The sequence below is a fragment of the Pipistrellus kuhlii genome, unplaced genomic scaffold, assembly GCF_014108245.1.
Source record: "Pipistrellus kuhlii isolate mPipKuh1 unplaced genomic scaffold, mPipKuh1.p scaffold_m20_p_13, whole genome shotgun sequence".
Taxonomy (NCBI): domain Eukaryota; kingdom Metazoa; phylum Chordata; class Mammalia; order Chiroptera; family Vespertilionidae; genus Pipistrellus; species Pipistrellus kuhlii.
In genome coordinates, this window is record NW_023425438.1 from 11,349,209 (window position 1) to 11,358,195 (window position 8,987).

Below are 8,987 nucleotides of genomic sequence, written 5' to 3' on the forward strand. Positions count from 1 at the left end.
AGTCCATTTGCCTCTAACTTTGGGCAGCTTCTACTTAACCCAGTGGGCCATATAAATATTAGCACTTTCTCTGTGTTTCATGATTTAAAAAAAAAAGTTAGGAAGCACTGACTTAACCTCTTTGGTTTTCATTTTCCTTCTCTGGAAATTGGGCTTTTATTGTTTTGTTTTGTTTTGTTTTGTTTTGAATGTATTAATTTGTTTTGCAGCAAAAATCTTTATTGTTTCCATTTGGTCCAAGCAGAGAAGAGGACTCCATGGTTGTTAAAAGCATGGTAGAGGGCTTGATGGTTGCAGAAGCCAGACAGCAGGAATGCATAGGGGCCTCTCAAAGGCCTGAGAGCGAACCTGTTGAAGAGATAATTGCCCAGCTTAGCCCAGGGGTGGCCAGCATGTGGAGGTGAGTCAGGTGTGGCCCATCGTCCTGATGAGCTTCACCTCCTCACCCAGGAAGTGGTTCTCCAGGAAGTCAGGGAGCTGAGGGTCTATGGGTAGACCTGGGCAGGCGGGTCCACAAGGGCCTGGTTCAGGCTCCTCTCCAAGGCCATGGTGGCTTCCCTGGTGTCCTGAGTTTTGCCCACTCATCTTGGGGAGGCTCAAGCACGTCTTGAAGAGAATGCAGCCACCGCACCGAGCTTGCATATTTAAGAGACGCTCAGCGCCCTCGTGCTTCTTTTCTGCCAACTCTTGAAAGAAGCAGCCTACTCCTCCAGAGCCACATTGTCTGCGTGAAAATAGAAGCCCAGAGAGTGGTAGGTGTGGGAGGCCTGCAAATGCAGGTTGGCCAGGCGGTTGACAGCAACCTCCACCTCAGTGGGATAACTCTGACGAGTTTGGGAGCTTAAGGTTGTTTGGCAATAAGGAGTTAAGGTAAGGATCAGACGTCCTGCTTAAGATCGGGACTTTTTAAAAATGCCGCGGGACGCGGGACAAATTGTTAAAAATCGGGACTGTCCCACCAAAAGCGGGACGTAAAAAACCGGTGTTGGTTGGTCTTGGGAGCTGAAGATGACCAAGGTGATGACTGGAAAAGAAGTTGGAGGCTAGAAGAAGGGGCATTCCTGGGTCTTTTGAAGCAAGCGACGGATCCGGGGGACACGCAGATAGATGTGTCTGAACTGTAAGGTGGGCTTTAACAAAATTATCCCACAAGGCCATCGTGAAGATCAAATACTTGATTGCGTATGGGTGGGCTTGAAGAGCTGCTGCACATTTATCAGATGTTATCACTGGCCACAAAGAGAGAGGACTCTGTCTCCAGTTTTCCCTCAATGGCTGTCCCTTTGAAAATGGGATGGAATTCCACTTTAAAAATCTTTCTCAAGTCATCAAACCAATGTACGGCATCTTATTAAAGTTAAAGCATTGACATAATACATTTTTTATAGTTTTGGGTTCTTGTAACTTCCTTATAGACATCTACCAAGCAGAAGTTCCTTGCTTCCCTGCCCAATGGTGCTGATGACACAGCAGTGTATCTATCTGCCTCCTCTGGTCTCTCTGCATTTGGGTCCCAAGTCCACCCAGGTTCAGGCCTCCCTTCCTGCTATTGACCAGCCTTTGCTCCCTCTTAGCCTGTGTTGCCTTGGAATGGAAATGCCCACAGTTTCAGCATCTGTGCTCTAGGGTATGAGCTGGCTGGTGTAGACCCCTCACGTAGTTCCAGAGAATAACCTCACCTCCTCCTCTCAGTCCTCAGACAAATCTCACGAGTTGAGAGGAACTCCCTTCTGCCCTTTCCTTATCAGTCCTTAAGCCAAATTCTATCTTGATAAGTGTGTGAAAACCAACTCACAAAACAACCTATAATAAAAGCATAATATGCTAATTAGACTGGACTTCCTTGTGGACAAAGCATGGCTGAGAGGGAAGCCTGGGTCTCTGGTGCCTGAGGGAAGCCTGTGCCAGCAGCTGGAAGAAGGAAGGCCTATTCTTACACAAATTTTGTGCCTCGGGCCTCTAGTGTACCATAAAATGTTAACAATTGTTGTGTGGGTGCTGGAGATATGGGTTATATTTGATTTTTTTCTTTAGACCTTCCTGGACTTTTTCTGGTTTTCTTTAGTGAAGCTAAGAGTGTATTAAATTATATTTTCTAAGAGATGCACTCAAGATGTGCTTCATGAAGGCAAATAACAGCTCCGACATTCCTTCATACTTACTGGCTCAAAATTACTGCCTCTGCTTTCTGAGCCAGGTGGTTTGGAGGGTGGAAGTCAGGAGGAAGGGAGAGGAGGCAGCATGTGAACCATTGAATTTCCTCTTTTCAGACATTGCTCTGGCAGCTAATTCCAGGGTGCTCATCTGTATGGTGGCACATGCCTTTCATATTTCCCCCAAGGTGTTTTATGGCCTTTTTATAATGGTACTTTGAGTAACTTTCTCGTGTAACTTCTAAGTAAGGGAAAAATACCGGATGCTTTCTTTCTTTCTATGCACTTTTTCTTTCTTCTTTGTTTCTGCCCATTCCTTATACCTTCTTTCAATTTCTCCCCTCTTCTTTTTTCTCTTTTTTCCAGCTGCTTCCTTTAATCTCTTCACCTACTACTGAAAGCAAAATAAAACCTGGCAGTAAGAAAGAAAGGATTTGGTTATGTTAGTCAGGGCTGTGGTGAGGGAAATGCAAATATGGGTTGACCATTAGGAGCTAGGTGGCTGCAAGAGTGGTTCCAGGGACAGTTTTATCCCTTTTCTGTTTCAGAGGATAATTCACGTTTCAAATTGGTAACAACTGGCATATCTTCATTTAAGTTTACTCTTAAGGTTGTGGGAAGGGGGAATTGCCTGAGAAATCGATACTTAACTTGGGGTCCTAAAATGGGTGACTAGCGTTAACTAGTTAAAGAGAGTGGGATGGGGGCCAGAGAGGTCATTTGTCCTCAGTGAGGAGAATGCTGCAGACACCTGTGATCTGACCTGCTTTTCTGCTGCATGTAATTCAACATCTCTGTTCTCTAGTGGAATCTACATCTCTTCTCTAAGAGGTTCTGGATTAAACAGTGGCGTCACTGTGGGTCCTTACAGCAGGGTTCCTCAGTGACACCTCACTTTTCTTGGTAGTGATTGAGGAGCAGGTGCTCTGGACTGAGATAGTCTTGGGACTATCGAGGCAGATACAAAGGAAGTTGTTATGTCGGCCTCTGTTTTCCCCACCCCATCTAAGTCTTTAGTCAATTCTACTCATCTACTAAAGCATGAATTTTAAAAAATATATATTTTATTGATTTTTTACAGAGAGGAAGAGAGAGATAGAGAGCTAGAAACATTGACGAGAGAGAAACATCGACCAGCTGCCTCTGTATATGCCCTTGACCGGAATTGAACCTGGGACCTTTTCAGTCCGCAGGCCGACGCTCTACCACTGAGCCAAACCGGCTTCGGCTAAAGCATGAATTATTTAGGCAACCTTCCTTGGCCTTATGGATGACGTCAAGTCCCTTTTTAATACATCCTCATAGGGCTGTGTATCTCACCTTTACAATGCATGCCAACATTGAGATGTTACAAGGATTTCTGAGGTGGTTGGATTGCTGCTCCACCATACTTTAAGCTCCTCAGCCTATAAGCTCTAAGAGGGTGATGTTTAATTCTGCTCACTAATGCATCCTATCTGCCAAGGGAAGAGCTTGGCACATAGGAGATACTCAATAAATATTTGTCAAATGAATTAATAACTCTTGGCTCCATATCTTTTGGCTATAGGACCTTAGGCAAGTTACTTAACCTCTCTGAGCCTTAGGTCCCTCAATGGAAATGGGGATAATAATCCCTCATTCAGAAAATTGTGAGATATTGACAATGGTTGTAAAGCACCTCATATTGTGCCTGTATACAAGTAGGCACACACACGAAGTTATGTGTGTGTTTTTTTCTTTCTTATTATTATTTTCTTTTTCATCCTGAGTATTGCAGAGTTGCAGTTTAAAGAGCAAAAATTCATGGGCCCCTATTTCTTTCCCCTCCTCCCTTCTTTATTCCCCTCTTCCTTGGTTGGGTGAGGCAATGAATGAAGGGTCAGAAGACCAGATTCTTGATTTTTCACTAATGAGATGACCTTGGCTAAAGCATTAGTGCTTCCTGTGTTTCAGCCTCCTCATATATGTGGTGGCAAGACAGAAGTAAATGGTCTTTATCATCTTTCCCAACTCTCTCACCCTGGGTCTCTGCATAGGGGTCAAGGGTAACACTGACCACTGAGATTCACAGTACAAGATGAAAGGAATCAAAGAGGAACTGCAGGACCAGAGCCAGGAGAAGCAAATTAGGCTGTTGGCCTATCTATTTTTAATCCAAGCTGAGTTTATTTTAGTAAGACAGGTGAAGAATGTTTTAAAATGCATCATTATGACAATGCCCTTTGGTAGCAGCACAAGGATTTTCTAGTGTGTCTTTCTTCAAAAGAGCCTGAGGGCTTTGTACATACTGTCTCATTAATTCTCAGAGTGTCTCTACAGTTGGACAGGGAAGTAGATGAGTTCTGTTTTATATGCAGAGGAACAAAGCTTCCAAAAGGTTAAGTAGCTTACCCAAGGTTGCACAGTAACATCACTGTTCCCAGGAACCCAGGTCTCTCTAGCCAGCATACCAGCCTGTGAGAGCATTCTGCTTCCAGGCTCTGGAAATGTGTCCACCCATGAGTGAGGTCTTTGTTCTGAGCAATGTGATATTTAAAGTTTTCCTATAGGACAATCTCTTTTTCCTGAAATGAGAGGGATGACAAGTAGATAAAGAGGAATTGGAAAAAGAAAAAAAAAAGGAAGGATTGAAAAGACTAGAAGTTAGTAGAATATCTTACATCTCTCCCTCCTTCCATTGCAAACATCCTTACCCTGGACCAGTTAAGACTCCATCTCAAGGGTCAAGCATCAGACCTGGTTGCCATGGAAACCGTGCTAGCTGAGCTTGAAGCTCCGGAGAGCCAGCTGCATTCACTAAAGGTGTGTGAATCTAAGTCACCTGCCCAGCTGACTGAAGGGATTCTGTCATCTTCTCTTAGGAGAATGTTGCAGGCATCTACAACCTCATCAATCTTTCTGCTGTATTTAACTCAGGGGAGCTGTTTTCCAGAGCAATCAACATCATCTCCAAGAGATCTGTGTTGGAGTGTGGCATTCCTGTTCAGTCCACATATCAAGCATCCTTAGCTGTATGTTCTATCCTGGTTCTCACTCTCTGTGACCTACGGTAGGGCAGTTGTGCTTTCTGAGCCTCAGTCTTCTCGGTTAGAAAAGGGGTTAACTAACAGGATGATTATGGGGCTTGAGAGGGAATGGCTCTGAAAGTCATCAGTGAGTCATAAGTCATGATGAACATGTTTAATAGTTAGTACCCATGCTTCTGTGGTTACCAAGTCTTGTGAAAATGGGCCATGATCTTCCCTTGGGTCACCCTGGTAACTGTCTCTTCCCAACTTGACTCATCAAGTACAGAAAAGAGCCAGGTGTTTCTGGACAGTTTGTAGCTTCTTGTTTAATTTACCCAGAAACTATAGGCACTCTCTTGCCCTGAAAGAGAAAAGTATTTCATTGATGGTCTTGGTTTTCCAGGCTGTCAGGTCTTTGTGTCACTTGCAGTATATTAATTATTTAGTGCTCAGTTAAAGCTTTCTGAGATCACAAGATGAAAGGCCTTGTGGCAGTTCAAAGTCTTCCTTTGGATTATTATTCTAGTCAACATATTTTATGGAGAGAAAATAATGGAGTAAATTTCTTAAAGAGTGAAGTACAAGCAAACCACAAAAATGGGCTCAAAACAAATAGTCATGTTGCCCTTGCTAAGGGAAGTGCTCAGGGGTGTGTGTGTGTGTGTGTGTGTGTGTGTGTGTGTGTGTGTGTAGAATCAGGCCACCTGGAGAGTGATATCCTCTTAACTGTCAGTCTTCCTTTGCTACCACCCTGAGAGTCCACCTTGGCTAGGTAGGAAGGACCAGTGTCTAAGAACACTTCGAGCAGAGGTTCCAGAGCAAGAGAAGACATTACAGGGCTCACAGGCCATTCAGGAGCCCTTGTGTGGGAGAATGAGGTCATCTCTAGAGAAGTAAAATTGTAGCAACTTGGGACACAAATTCTGAAAGGTTTGCATAAAATGTCACGTTGCCTTTATTATCTAGTAGCCTTTGTAGACATGACCAGAAGATGCCTCTGATATGACCCTGACCTTGACAGTGAGAAGCATATTCTACATGAGACTAAACAACAGCTCCCATGAAAAGTCCCCCCCCCCCTTTTTTTCTGAGATTTGTAAGTGAAATATACTATTATACTCCATTGTCAGGATCAACATGTTTGATAAATGGCCTATCTGTCACTGCCCTGAGTGGTAATAAGCAGTGGTGGTTAAGGAGGTTGGGTAGGTCCAGTTCAAGTTTTATTTCGGTCCATACTGAATCCCAGGGAGTCAGCTCAGGGAAGATGGGAAACTTTGGAGAAGGTGGGATTTGAATTGGGCCTTTAAGAAAGGGTAGAATTTAGGATAGCAGGGGGTGGAAAAGGACATTTTAGGCAGAGATCTGCTTGACCAAAAGTTTGGAGACTTGTGAGTAATTGAAACCATAGAATGTGGAAGGACCCTGAGTGGCAAATAAGGCCAAAAAAATAAGTAGTAGTCAAAATGTGAAGGCTGCAAATTTCAGCTATTTCTACAGTAATCACTTTGTCCCTTTTTAGTGTGGGTCTAGTATACTTGCAGGTAATCTGCTTCCTAAAGGCAGGGGCCGACATAACAACTTCCTTTCTATCTCCCTCAATAGTCCTTAATGCTGTGCCTGGGGAAGGAGTACTGCTTTTATTGACTGACAGATGTGATTCACCACTGAATGAACTCAGTAGTTACACGCAGTTCCTTTTGAGGTTATAGGGAGGCAAGAAACTTGTTCAAATGAAACCGTACAAGAGAATATTATAGCAGATAATAATTTTGCTTCAAGAATTGAGCCACTAGAAGAATGCGAACCTTCCCTGGCAGTGTGGGAGTGGAGCTTAGAGAAAGGTGAAGTGCAGTGGGGGCCATTTAGCTCCATTCAGATGCCGCCCCTGAGACTAACAGCTTCTCTCTCAATGAGCCAGATGGAGGAGAAGTAAAGCAAACTGGAGAACTGACGATGTGTGACCTGGAGAGGACCTGAGTGAACCTAGTTCAGCATCCCCGTTTTCCAGACCTAGAGAAGGTGTGGGAGGTCTGTGTGCTTAGGACAACGGCCACATCTGCTAACTTTGCTCTTTAACCTTCAACATCACTGTAGTCATAGACATGCACTGAGAAAGTTTCTGTGGCTAAGCAGGGACGGGCTAAACACAGTGGATACTGAAAGCAGTTCTCTAGGGCTGCCAGTTCCGCTCTGTGCCCAGCCTTGCAGTGCCTGCTCACCACCACCATTTGACCCATTAAGCTTTGCTTTGTGTGACACAAAATCATTGTACAGGAATGCATTATTAAGTGTGTTTTGAAATGCAAGGGAAAACCAGCAGGCTGTCACTGATTGTTTCATTGTTGGAAGGAAAATAAATAATTAAAATGTGTACAAGGCAAGGCAGGAGCAGTTCCAAAGAGTGTTTAGAAGAGAGGCATTTTTACATCTTATTGATGTAGGTTTGTAAAACATGCTTACTGGTGAACCTAGGGCATTCATGTAAATCACCACCACACACGCGTAGCTCTTCATTATTTATGCCAACCCATGTGATCTTTTCACTAGAATATGTGCACTGGCTTTGGGATAAACAGGCACAGGGTGGGAAATAGAGATATGGCTAACTGGCTGAAACTGGGGTAGCAGAGATCATGGACAGTTGGCAGAGCTAATAATTAAGCAGTAAGTAATAGAGTGGCAGCTCTTTGGGAACACTTTAGATTTCTGGACATTGTATTCAAGATCCAAAATAAAGGAGAGGAACCAAGACTCCCATTCATGATGGATTCTGAGGCAGAGATAGGCGAATAAAACTTCAAGAATGGCATGGCTGATATTAAAGGGTACATCTTGCACACATTCTCATGTGGCCCTGCCAAAACCCTGAGAGTTGGTCGAATGTACATCATTCTTATCCTTACCATCTTTTTCAGAGCACTGAGGTTCCACAGAGTATGTGATTAGCCTACAGCTATCAGTTTTCTCAAGGACTCTGGTTTCATTCATTTGACAAATATTTATTTAGTGTCTATGATGTGCTAAGCATGGGGATGTAGCAGTGACTAGTGCAGAACATACATATTAAATAAATTAATATAAATCTAAGAAACAGTAAATGCAGGGGGCGGGGATAAAGAGTAGATTGTGGGGAGGGACATTTTGAACAGGATGATAAAGAGCTATTTCTGAGGAGGTGGCACTTGGGCAGAGATCTGGGTGGAAAGAGGGGATGACTACCTGTGCCTGAGAAGAGGAGTTCTCTAGGCTGCGAGCATCACCAGTTTTAGGCAAAACAAGGATGCCTGTAGGCTAGAGCTCCATGAGCAAGGGAAAAACGGTTGGATATGAGATCAGAGAACCAGGGGTCCAGTCACGTGGAGCCTTCAAGGAGTAGACAATGGCAAGAAACGTGAAAGTGATTTCAGGGCCAAAGTGTCCATCTAACTGCTGTGTGGAGAACACCTTTCATGATGAGCAATAGTAGAAACAGGGAGACCAGCTTGAAATGTCATAGGATGAAAGGCAATGTGAGAGAAATGAGGAGTAACATTCAGGTAAAGGTTGATGAATTGATGTGGAGTGTTTGAAAAAGAATGATGTCAAGGATTCCTCTTTGGTTTGGGGCCCAAGCAATTACATTCTGAAATGCGGAACACCCGGGGTTCAGGTGGAATGACAGTATTTATTTTTCATATGTTAAGTTTGAGATACTCATCAGGCAATAAAATGAATATTCCAAACTGGCAGCTGGATATAGCAGTATATTATGTTGTTCAGGGGAGAAGTTGGGTGTAGAGATATAAATTTGATAGTGCTGGTATATAGATGTGATTTAAATCTATGAAACTAGATGAGGTGC

At 43.6% G+C, this 8,987-nt stretch overlaps 1 long non-coding RNA gene across 1 annotated transcript; it reads left to right on the forward strand.

Annotated features, from left to right (window-relative positions):
* Positions 1 to 714: 714 nt before the first annotated feature.
* Positions 715 to 8,467, forward strand: LOC118717155. The gene is made up of 3 exons (XR_004987358.2): positions 715 to 870; positions 2,764 to 2,766; positions 8,457 to 8,467. It is a non-coding gene; the product is annotated as an uncharacterized LOC118717155 (long non-coding RNA).
* Positions 8,468 to 8,987: the final 520 nt, after the last annotated feature.